The 12005-nt window shown below is 32.1% G+C and overlaps 1 pseudogene; it reads left to right on the forward strand.

The window, feature by feature from the left end:
• Nucleotides 1–2680: 2680 nt before the first annotated feature.
• On the forward strand, nt 2681–7733 carry LOC148291120 (uncharacterized; annotated as a pseudogene).
• The last annotated feature ends 4272 nt before the right edge of the window (nt 7734–12005 follow it).

Genomic DNA, 12005 nt, shown 5'->3' on the forward strand with positions numbered 1-12005 from the left:
TTTCGAAAAATCCTTGTTTTCGGAACTAATTCGGGAAGTAAAGTTGGAGGGGAAGTTAATCACGCTGTTTACAAAATATATGTGTTTTTAATATGTTCTTAAAAGACGCATTAAAGAAGATCAATTGGATGTCAGGGATGCATATAAGATTTTGTGTGAATATGTCAAATGAGGAGTTTAAACATGTTATCATTTTTAGTCTATTATATAATTATAAAAGGGTGATGGATGACAAACAACTAAAGCTGTTAGTGTTTCTTTTTCCTCATTGGATTTCAACAACATAGATAAATAATAAATGGTTTCTTCTAATTAAGAGAAAAGAAACTGAGGAAGTAGAAACATATCTTCTGCTTGCAATTCACTCCAACCTATGCTTTGAACTCTTAAAAAATGAATGGCAAAGCAATTCGGAAACAAACTTCACATAACTGAAAACATAAAGAAAAAAAAATCATCCATCATTCAAAATCAATCACATAACATAATACTAATAAGGTTAGTTACGACAAAACATTCATGCATCCATCAAAACAAAAAAGCAAACTCACCTCCAAATATGAATATAGTCAAAAAACTTAAGAAACCTATTGTTGAGGCCCAAAAAATCCACGGCTTTGCCTAAATGAATTCCCGGCCCAGCGCAATACTTTATTGAGAAAAAACCCGACTTGGAGCACACAAAAGTCCGCCATGCACGAGTCACACTCCACGTGCCATGCCAAAGAAATAATCCGTCATGCTATGAATCAAGATTAAGATTATAAAGTGCATTAGCTCTGCAAATCCATGCTAATTATCTCATCAATCATAATTATAAAGTGTTTTTTTTCTTCGACCATGGAGTTTTGGGTGCGAGCAACGACTCGAACAAATGTCCTAACACGCTTTTGATGTCAAGAAAATCATCATTTTTTGACTTATATTAATATGTAACATCTATTCCCTCCAATGAACCACCGAAGTTAATGATTTTCAAACCCTTCTCACCAATTACTTAATTTATCTTCTTATTTAAGCTACCATGTAAGAATCATTTGCCATAAATGCGAGTCATAGTATTGATCAATTGACTATAATATATACAAAACACATAAATTAGATAACATAAACATAATAAAACAAAAAATCTTGACAAAGTTCAAAAAATTACCTTATCGTTTTTATCCAATAAGGATGAAGATAGTGTCTAGCAATCTTAATAAGTTGTTTGCTACTTTTAGTATAAGAAGAACCCTTATTACCCACCACTTTTCTAACACAATAATATAAAGACTCGTTATAGTTGTTATAACGAACCGTCCATATATCATTTACCAACTCTTCATCACAAGGTAAACCCACAAAAGGCTTCTGCTTACAAAACACATAAAACCACAGGTACAAAATCTCCTCATCAGATATTCTTGAAGAATGTTTAAAAGCACTTATAGCTGTCTCCTCCTTATCCACCTTAACAAACTTAACATGTACGATTTCATCATCTTTCTCGTAATATAAACTAGCCTTGTATGCCTTGTCTTTACTATTATTCCTCACTACGAAGTTAAATTTATAAATGCATACTCAGGCGCCAAAAACCTCAATAACGGAATTATTATTCTCGTGTTCACCTTTGATGTACTCAAAAAAACTCTGTTAGCTTTTGTGGATTGTTAGATATTCATAAGAAATGAGATGATTAATTGTCTAATACTTAGAACAAAGATGATTACAAATCTACAAAGGCACAGTCTCTTTCGAAAAATCATTGTTTTCGGGAAGTAAAGTTGGAGGGGAAGTTAATCACGCTGTTTACAAAATATATGTGTTTCGGCTCTTGAAAAACGCATTAAAAAAGATTAATTGGATGCCAAAAATGCATATAAGATTTTGTGTAAATATTTTAAATGAAGAGTTTAAACATGATATCCTTTTTAGTCTATTATATGATTATAAGAGGGTAATGAATGACAAACAACTAGAGCTGTTAGTGTTTCTTTTTCCCCATTGGATTTCAACAACACAGATAAATGATAAATGGTTTCTTCAGATTAAGGGAAAAGAAACCGAGGAAGTAGAAACATATCTTCTGCTTGAAATTCTCTTCAGTAATGGATGACTAAGCAATTTTGAACCAAACTTCACATAACTGAAAACATGAAGAAAAAAAAAATCATCCACCTTTCAAAATCAATTACATAACATAACATTAATAAGGTTAGTTATGACAAAACATTCATGCATCCATCAAAATAAAAAAGCAAACTCACCTCCAAAAATGAATATAGTAAAAAAAACTTAAGAAACCTATAAGCTTCAATCCATTCTTTTCTAAGGTCAAAGTTCATTGCTTTTTTTTTTCAACCATGGAGTTTTGGATGTGAGCAACGACTCGAACAAATGTCCCAACATGCTTTTGATGTCAAGAAAATCATCATTTTTCGACTTATCTTAATATGTAATTTCTATTCCCTCCAGTGAACCACCGAAGTTAATGATCTTCAAACCTTTTTTGCCCATTACATAATTTTTCTTCTTCTTTAAGCTATCATGTAAGAATCCTTTGCTATAAACGCGAGTCACAGTATTAATTAATTGACTACAATATATACAATTGTGCTGACGGGTTTAGCTAGCCATGACATGAATCGAGACTGCCAGCTAGCCCTAAACCCTTTTTCAAACTTTAGAGGGAAAGATGGAGTTGTGGCTGTTGCTAGCCAGATTAACTCTCGAGTTCAACGGGTTTGACAGAAGTGTTGAACCTAGTTACCTTGAACTATGTAAGAACTGGGACACAGAGTATCTTGACATTAAGCCTCCAAATTGGCATATCATATTGTCAGCTTCTCGTTCCTTATTTGGCATAGTGAATCATGCACATCCGATCATGCTGTTAGTAAAGGGCCGAAATCAAGCTGAGCACAACATTTTTGTAAGATTATGACTTTATATAGTTTTGGGTAAAATATAAATGATCTTGTGTTTCAGGTTAATGGAGAAGTGGTATATATCACAATCTTATCTAAAGCATGGCCAGAATATCTATCCATGCTGCTTGTTGTCGTAATGAAGCACTATAATTCAAAAATTAGCAACAGGTGGAGCAACATATTATGGTCAAGTGTGAGTGCGGAAAATTGAAATTGTTTTTATTGTTTAATAATTGCGTTTTTATTTGAATTTGATTGAAAAAGTTAAATTGAGATTGGTTTTCTGTTTTGTAGGTCCAAGTGAAAACTAATCGCATTTGGAGACAAAACAATGTGGAGGCCAGTCCAAACTACAGTTCTTTTCCTTTTCTAAGTTCCAGGTTGGTCAGTTCATGGACTGAAATTATACCCTCCTCCATTTTTGGTTTTTGCAAGTTGCTTGAGATACTTTGTGTTATTTTCTACTCTCAAAATCTGTCCCCATAAAACTGTACATTATTGATTAACACCTGTAGGCAGTAAATCAAACATGTTTTAGTAATCACCAAGTTTTATCACACATGAATTTCCTGCATGAATGACCTTCTCACATCTGTGGATAGAAAGAAGATTTCATTAATCCATGTGTAATATCCCTTGCATCACGCCACCATAAACTCCAATAGAATCAAACATCAACATCTGTGGACAGAAGGTGCATCCAAACTACAGTAGTTTATAGTGCAAATCTGGCCAAAAATATTTAGAATACATGAGTATTAGGTCTAGGTCTCACAATTGCATTAGCTTTAGGTCTCCCAATCCACAATGAGATAGGATATCTTCTAACTCTAGTGATTGACTTCAAACATTTCTCCTTATCAGAGTAGCAGATAAGATTGGTTCCAAAACTCCTAATCCATGTTAAACTCTAATACTTTAATCCGATCATCAGACCACACTTAGTGAGTCAAGACACAATACTGCTCCATTGTACAACGGTGATAATGCTGCTCCATTGTACAAGTTCTTGAGGTTAGGCAAATAGGGATTCTTTGATGATGATATTCAGTGGAACTTTGCTAAGTTTCTTGTTGACAAGGGAGGGAAAGTTGTCAATCGTTATTACCCAACAACTTTACCCTTTAGCTTTGAGGTAAAAACCCAGATGTCTGATTCTTACAGATAATTATGTTATGCTGCCTCGGTTGTTTATTTCAGTTGATCATCAGTAAGTTTTCTCAAGTAATAATAGGTTCCTGATATTATACTATCTTTGCAGCATGACATAAAGAAGCTGTTGGCGGAGTCTCATGAATGCTGAGATAAAGACTCGTTATAGTTGTTATAACGAACCGTCCATATATCATTTACCAACTCTTCATCACAAGGTAAACCCACAAAAGGCTTCTGCTTACAAAACACATAAAACCACGGGCACAAAATCTCCTCATCAGATATTCTTGAAGAATGTTTAAAAGCACTTATAGCTATCTCCTCCTTATCCACCTTAACAAACTTAACATGTACGATTTCACCATCTTTCTCGTAATATAAACTAGCCTTGTATGCCTTGTCTTTACTATTATTCCTCACTACGAAGTTAAATTTATAAATGCATACTCAGGCGCCAAAAACCTCAATAACGGAATTATTATTCTTGTGTTTACCTTTGATATACTCAAAAAAACTCTGTTAGCTTTTGTGGATTGTTAGATATTCATAAGAAATGAGATGATTAATTGTCTAATACTTAGAACAAAGATGATTACAAATCTACAAAGGCACAGTCTTTTTCGAAAAATCCTTGTTTTCGGAAATAATTTGGGAAGTAAAGTTGGAGGGGAAGTTAATCACGCTGTTTACAAAAGATATGAGTTTTTTATCAGCTCTTGAAAGACGCATTAATTAAGATCAATTGGATGTCAGGGATGCATATAAGATTTTGTGTGAATATGTCAAATGAGGAGTTTAAACGTGTTATCATTTTTAGTCTATTATATGATTATAAGAGGGTGATGGATGACAAACAACTAGAGCTGTTAGTGTTTGTTTTTTCTCATTGGATTTCAACAACATAGATAAATAATAAATGGTTTCTTCTAATTAAGAGAAAAGAAACCAAGGAAGTACAAACATATCTTCTGCTTGCAATTCACTCCAACCTATGCTTTGAACTCTTAAAATATGGATGGCCAAGTAATTTGGAAACAAACATCACATAACTGAAACATAAAGAAAAAAACTTCATTCATCCTTCAAAATCAATCACATAACATAATACTAATAAGGTTAGTCATGACAAAACATTCATGCATCCATCAAAACAAAAAAGCAAACTCACCTCCAAATATGAATATAGTCAAAAAATTTAAGAAACCTATAAGCCTCAATCCATTCTTTCCTCAAGTCAAAATTCATTGTTTTTTTCTTTGACCATGGAGTTTTGGGTGTGAGCAACGACTCGAACAAATGTCCTAACATGCTTTTGATGTCAAGAAAATCATCATTTTTCGACTTATCTTAATATGTAACATCTATTCCCTCCAATGAACCACCGAAGTTAATGATTTTCAAACCCTTCTCGCCCATTACTTAATTTTTCTTTTTATTTAAGCTACCATGTAAGAAATGAGATGATTAATTGTCTAATACTTAGAACAAAGATGATTACAAATCTACAAAGGCACAGTCTCTTTCGAAAATCCTTGTTTTCGGAACTAATTCGGGAAGTAAAGTTGGAGGGGAAGTTAATCACGCTGTTTAGAAAATATATGTGTTTTTAATCGGCTCTTGAAAAACGCATTAAAAAAGATTAATTGGATGCCAAAAATGCATATAAGATTTTGTGTAAATATTTTAAATGAAGAGTTTAAACATGATATCCTTTTTAGTCTATTATATGATTATAAGAGGGTAATGAATGACAAACAACTAGAGCTGTTAGTGTTTCTTTTTCCCTATTGGATTTCAACAACACAGATAAATGATAAATGGTTTCTTCAGATTAAGGGAAAAGAAACCGAGGAAGTAGAAACATATCTTCTGCTTGAAATTCTCTTCAGTAATGGATGACCAAGCAATTTTGAAACAAACTTCACATAACTGAAAACATGAAGAAAAAAAAATTCATCCACCTTTCAAAATCAATCACATAACATAACACTAATAAGGTTAGTCATGACAAAATATTCATGCATCCATCAAAACAAAAAAGCAAACTCACCTCCAAAAATGAATATAGTAAAAAAACTTAAGAAACCTATAAGCTTCAATTCATTCTTTCCTAAGGTCAAAGTTCATTGCTTTTTTTCTTCAACCATGGAGTTTTGGATGTGAGCAACGACTTGAACAAATGTCCCAACATGCTTTTGATGTCAAGAAAATCATCATTTTTCGACTTATCTTAATATGTAATATCTATTCCCTCCAGTGAACCACCGAAGTTAATGATCTTCAAACCTTTCTCGCTCATTACATAATTTTTCTTCTTCTTTAAGCTACCATGTAAGAATCCTTTGCTATAAACGCGAGTCACAGTATTAATTAATTGACTACAATATATACCAAACACATAAATTAGATAACATAAACATAATAAAACAAAAACTCTTGACAAAATTCAAAACATTACCTTATCGTTTCTATCCAATAAGGATGAAGACAGTCTCTTGCTTTCTTAATAAGTTGTTTGCTACTTTCAGTATAAGAATAACCATTATCACGCTCCACTCTTCTAACCCAATGATATAAAGACCTATCGTAATGGTCATAACAAACTGTCCATACATCCTCCACCAACTCTTCATAACAAGGTAAACTCTCAAATGGATTCTACTTACAAAACAAATAAAACCACGGGCACAAAATTTCCTCATCAGATATTCTTGAAGAATGTTTAAAAGCACTTCTAGTTGTCTCCTCCTTATCCACCTTAACAAACTTAACATGCATGATTTCACCATTTTTCTCGTAATGAAAACCACCGTATGCCTTGTCTTTACTATTATTCATCACTGCGGAAGTTAAATTTATAAAAGCATACTCAGACGCCAAAAACCTCAATAACGGAATTATTATTCTCGTGCTCACCTTCGATGTACTCAAAAAAACTCTAATAGCTTTTGTGGAACGTTCGATATTCATAAAAAATGAGATGATTAATTGTCTAATACTTAGAACAAAGATGATTACATATCTTCAAAGGCAGAATCTCTAGTGAAAAATCTTTGTTTCCTGAACTGATTCGTGAAGTACAATTGGAGGGGAAGTTAATCACGTTGTTTACAAAAGATATGTGTTTTTAATTGGCTTTTGAAAGACGCATTAAAGAAGATCAATTGGATGCCAGAGATGCATATAAGATTTTGTGTGAATATTTCAAATGAGGAGTTTAAACATGATATCATTTTTAGTCTATTGTATGATTATAACAGGGTGATGGATGACAAACAACTAGAGCTATTAGTGTTTATTTTTCCCCATTGGATTTCAACAACACAGTTAAATGATAAATGTTTTCTTTTGATAAAGAGAAAAGAAACCGAGGAAGTAGAAACACATCTTCTGCTTGCAGTTCGTTCAATACATCCTCCACAATCACATAGTTGTGATTGAGTCTATGATTTCCTATTTGCTCTTTGAAGAACATTTGTGAAGAATGTTGGGAATTGCCTTCATTGCTATGTTGAGCTCTACAATGATTGTTTTGAAGAAGAAGTTGGATATCCTTGCAATCATCAATTTCACAAGACCTGCATTGAGGAGAGCGACAATGTTCCCTGTCCTCTTTGTGAAGACACACACATGAACATCAAGAAGCAGAAGAAGTACAATTAAGAAGACATGAATAAAGATGTACTTGCCAGAAACCAAGGTTGTAGTTATGTTTACCACTTTTGAGAAGAAGACGACTTTGTAATTGGTATTTGTGAAAGTAATCTAGTCCCTCTACAAATGTAAAGTTACTTTTCTAAAACATTGATAGGAATTTTGAATTCTTCAATATCTCATAATACAAATTTTCTTTTTCTTTATATATTGAAATTTTTGATGTTCATATAAAACGAGTTGATTAATTGTCCAATACTTAGAACAAAGATAATTACATATATACAAATTTTCTTTATCTTAGGAAATTTTTAATGTTCATACGAAACGAGATGACTAATTGTCCAATACGTAGAATAGAGATTATTACATATCTACTAATACATAATCTCGGATGAAAAATCCTTATTTCATTCTTGTCTATCTGCATGAACAAATAACAAATCATATATCATGTAGTACCTACAAAAAACCTCCAAAATATCCTAACATGTATTTGATGACAAAAAAGTCGTTCCTTTTCAACGTCTTGCTTCATATCAACTAGTACCTTCAAAGAACCCCCAAAATTAATAATCTGCAAACCCTGCTCACCAAGGACATAGTTTTCCCTCATCTTCAAGCCACTATGATAGATCCTTTTTATGAATGTGAATTCTTTAACATCTCATAATAGGAATTTTCTTTATATTGGGAAATTTTCGATATTCATAAGCAACGAGATAATTAATTGTCTAATACTTAGAACAAAGATGATTACATATCAACTAAGGCACAATCTCTGATGAAAAATCCTTGTTGCCGGAAGTGATTCATGAAGTAGAGTGGGGGTGTAAGTTAGTCAAGGTGTTTACAAAATATACGTGTTTTGAATCAACTGTTGAAAGACGCATTGAAGAAGATCAATTAGATACTAAGCTTGCGTATAGGATTAGGGAACTACTGAATTGGTTTCGAAGATTTTGAGAAGAAGAAGGTGACTTTGTATTTGTGAAAGTAATATAGTCCCTTTACAAACGTAGTGTTATTTTTGTGAAACATTGATACGAGTTGTGAGTTCTTAAACATCTCATAATACAAATTTTCTTTATATTAGAAAATTTTCGATGTACATTCGAAACAAGATGATTAATTGTCCAATAGTTAGAACAAAGATGATTACATATTACTCATGCATAATCTTGGATGAAAAATCCTTATTTCATTCTTGTCTGTCCACATAAACAAATAACAAATCACATGTTATCTAGTACCTTCAAAGAACCCCTGAAGTGTCCTAACATAACAAAAGAATGTGATAAATAAAAATAGTTTTAAAATTTAATTTCTAGTACATGAATATGTAAAACTATAAAAATGCGCATATAATATATAAGGATGGCCCTAACTCCACAAATTGGCAAACTAAGCTTTCAAGCTATTGTAGACGGTTTTAGTAAAATTATGCGACACAAATATAGATATATAGACTATATTTCTTTAAAATGTCTAATTTGGATAATTCTTCGTAGAGATGATTCTTGAATAGATACCCAAAAGAGCTATTTACACTAACACCCATTAAGGTTCTTGGTGTCTTCACAAAACCCCTTGAGGTGTCGGAAATTACACTAACACCCCGTAAGATTTCACATTTTCACAAAACTCCTCCAATTGTTATTAAAAGAAACTTAGCGACACATGTTTCAAGAGTACTATTTAGTAAACACAAAAGGTAAAAAAAAACACAGTATCGCCGCGTCGCTATATTCTTGAAATATATTATATTCAACAGTATAGCCGTGCGGCTATACTATTGCATGGCTATACTATTTATTAAAGAAAATTTTAAAAAATCCCCTGCAAGAGTGGGTATGAATCAATTTTGTCTTTTAACTTCTTTCTTCTTTTTCCTTAGGCAAATTCACCTTACTACCAAGCATATGAATGATCAAAAAGTTCGGCCACAATATAATATTTTAATATATATTATTTTTATTCAATAATACGTAAAATTGTGTGTATAATACGTGAATTTCGTGCGTATTGTTGATAATTTTGTAAAAACACGTGTATTAAACATGAAAAATGCGTACGCACGTGTATTGTACATTTTCTTTGTGTACGGAAAGTGGAAGTGCTGTTGAAAAATACGTATGTATGTGTATAACACGATTATTAAATGGAAATATATTATATTTAAAAGTATCGTTGCACGGCTATACTATTTATTATTGAAAAGAAAAAAGAAAAAGAAAAAAAGAAGGCCCCCGTGTGAAATTAATTAACTAATATGAATTAATAAATAAATAATTTTTTTTTTAATTCAGAACTAAATAATTAATTTAAATCTGAAATGCCCAACTGCCCCAAGCCCCAAGGTCATCTTCTTGATAATTAAATATTCTATTCCCAATTTAATTTGAACCCCAATTGGCTTCTACTTAGCCCAACTTCCAATTACCCAGTGTGGGCCAAATTCCAATTACCCAATGTATGATAATAGTATAGCCGGCTATACTGTTTATCAAAGAAATTTAAAAAAACCACAGTATCGCCGCGAGGCTATACGCTTGAAATGTGTTAAGTTTAAAACGTATAGCCGTTCGTCTATACCCATGAAATATATTATATTCAATTGTATAGCCGCCCAGCTATACGATTTATTAAAGAAAATTTTAAAAAATCCCCTGCAAGAGTGGGTATGAATCAATTTTTTCTTTTAACTTCTTTCTCCTTTTTCCTTATGCTAACTTACCTTACTACCAAGCATATGAATGATCATAAAGTTCGGCCACTATATAATATTTTAATATATATATTATTTTTATTCAATAATACGTAAAATTGTGTGTATAATACGTAAATTTTGTGCGTATTGTTGACAATTTTGTAAAAACATGTGTATTAAACATGAAAAATGCGTACGCATGTGTATTGTACATTTTCCTTTTGTACGGAAAATGGAAGTGTTGTTGAAAAATACATATGTATGTGTATACCACGATTATTAAATGGCAATATATAATTTTTAAAAGTATAGCTGCCCGGCTATACTATTTATTAATGAAAAGAAAAAGAAAAAGAAAAATAGAAGGCCCCCGTGTGAAATTAATTAAACTAATATGAATTAATAAATAAATTTAAAAAATTTATTAATTCGGAACTAAATAATTAATTTAAATATGAAATGCCCAAGTGCCCCAAGGCCCAAGGCCATCTTCTTGATAATTAAATGTTCTATTCCGAAGTTGAATGTGAAGCCCAATCGGCTTCTATTTGGCCCAACTTTCAATTACCCGGTGTGGGCCAACTTCCAATTACCCAATGTATGTTAATAGTATAGCCGGTCGGCTATACTATTTATCTAAGAAATTTAAAAAAACAATAGTATAGCCGCGCGGCTATACGCTTGAAATGTGTTATGTTTAAAGAGTATAGCAGCGCGGCTATACCCATGAAATATATTATATTTAACAGTATAGCCGTTCGGCTATACGATTTATTAAAGAAAATTAAAAAAAATCCCCTACAAGAGTGGGTATGAATCAGTTTTGTCGTTTAACTTCTTTCTCCTTTTTCCTTCGGCTAACTTACCTTACTACCAAGCATATGAATGATCATAAAGTTCGGCCACTATATAATATTTTAATATATATATTATTTTTATTCAATAGTACGTCAAATTGTGTGTATAATAGGTGAATTTTGTGCGTATTGTTGACAATTTTGTAAGAACACGTGTATTAAACAAGAAAAATGCAAATGCACGTGTATTGTACGTTTTCCATGTGTACGGAAATGGAAGTGTTGTTGAAAAATACGTATGTATGTGTATAACACGATTAATATATTATATTTAACAGAATAGTTGCACGGCTATACTATTTATTATTGAAAAGGAAAAAAGAAAAAGAAAAAAAGAAGGCCCCTGTGTGAAATTAATTAAACTAATCTGAATTAATAAAAATAAATTAAAAAAAATTATTAATTCGGAACTAAATAATTAATTTAAATCTAAAATGCCCCAAGTGCCCCAAGGCCCAACACCATCTTCTTGTTAATTAAATGTTCTATTCCGAAATTGAATGTGAAGCCCAATTGGCTTCTACTTGGCCCAACTTCCAATTACCTAGTGCGGTCCAACTTCCAATTACCCAACGTACGTTAATAGTATCGGTCGGCTATACTATTTATCAAAGAAATCAAGGCCATCTTCTTGATAATTAAATATTCTATTCCCAACTTGAATTTGAAGCCCAATTGGCTTCTACTTAGCTCAACTTCTAACTACCCAATACG

The sequence above is a fragment of the Prunus avium genome, chromosome 8 (assembly GCF_965620075.1).
Source record: "Prunus avium chromosome 8, drPruAviu1.hap1.1, whole genome shotgun sequence".
NCBI classification, from domain to species: Eukaryota; Viridiplantae; Streptophyta; class Magnoliopsida; order Rosales; family Rosaceae; genus Prunus; species Prunus avium.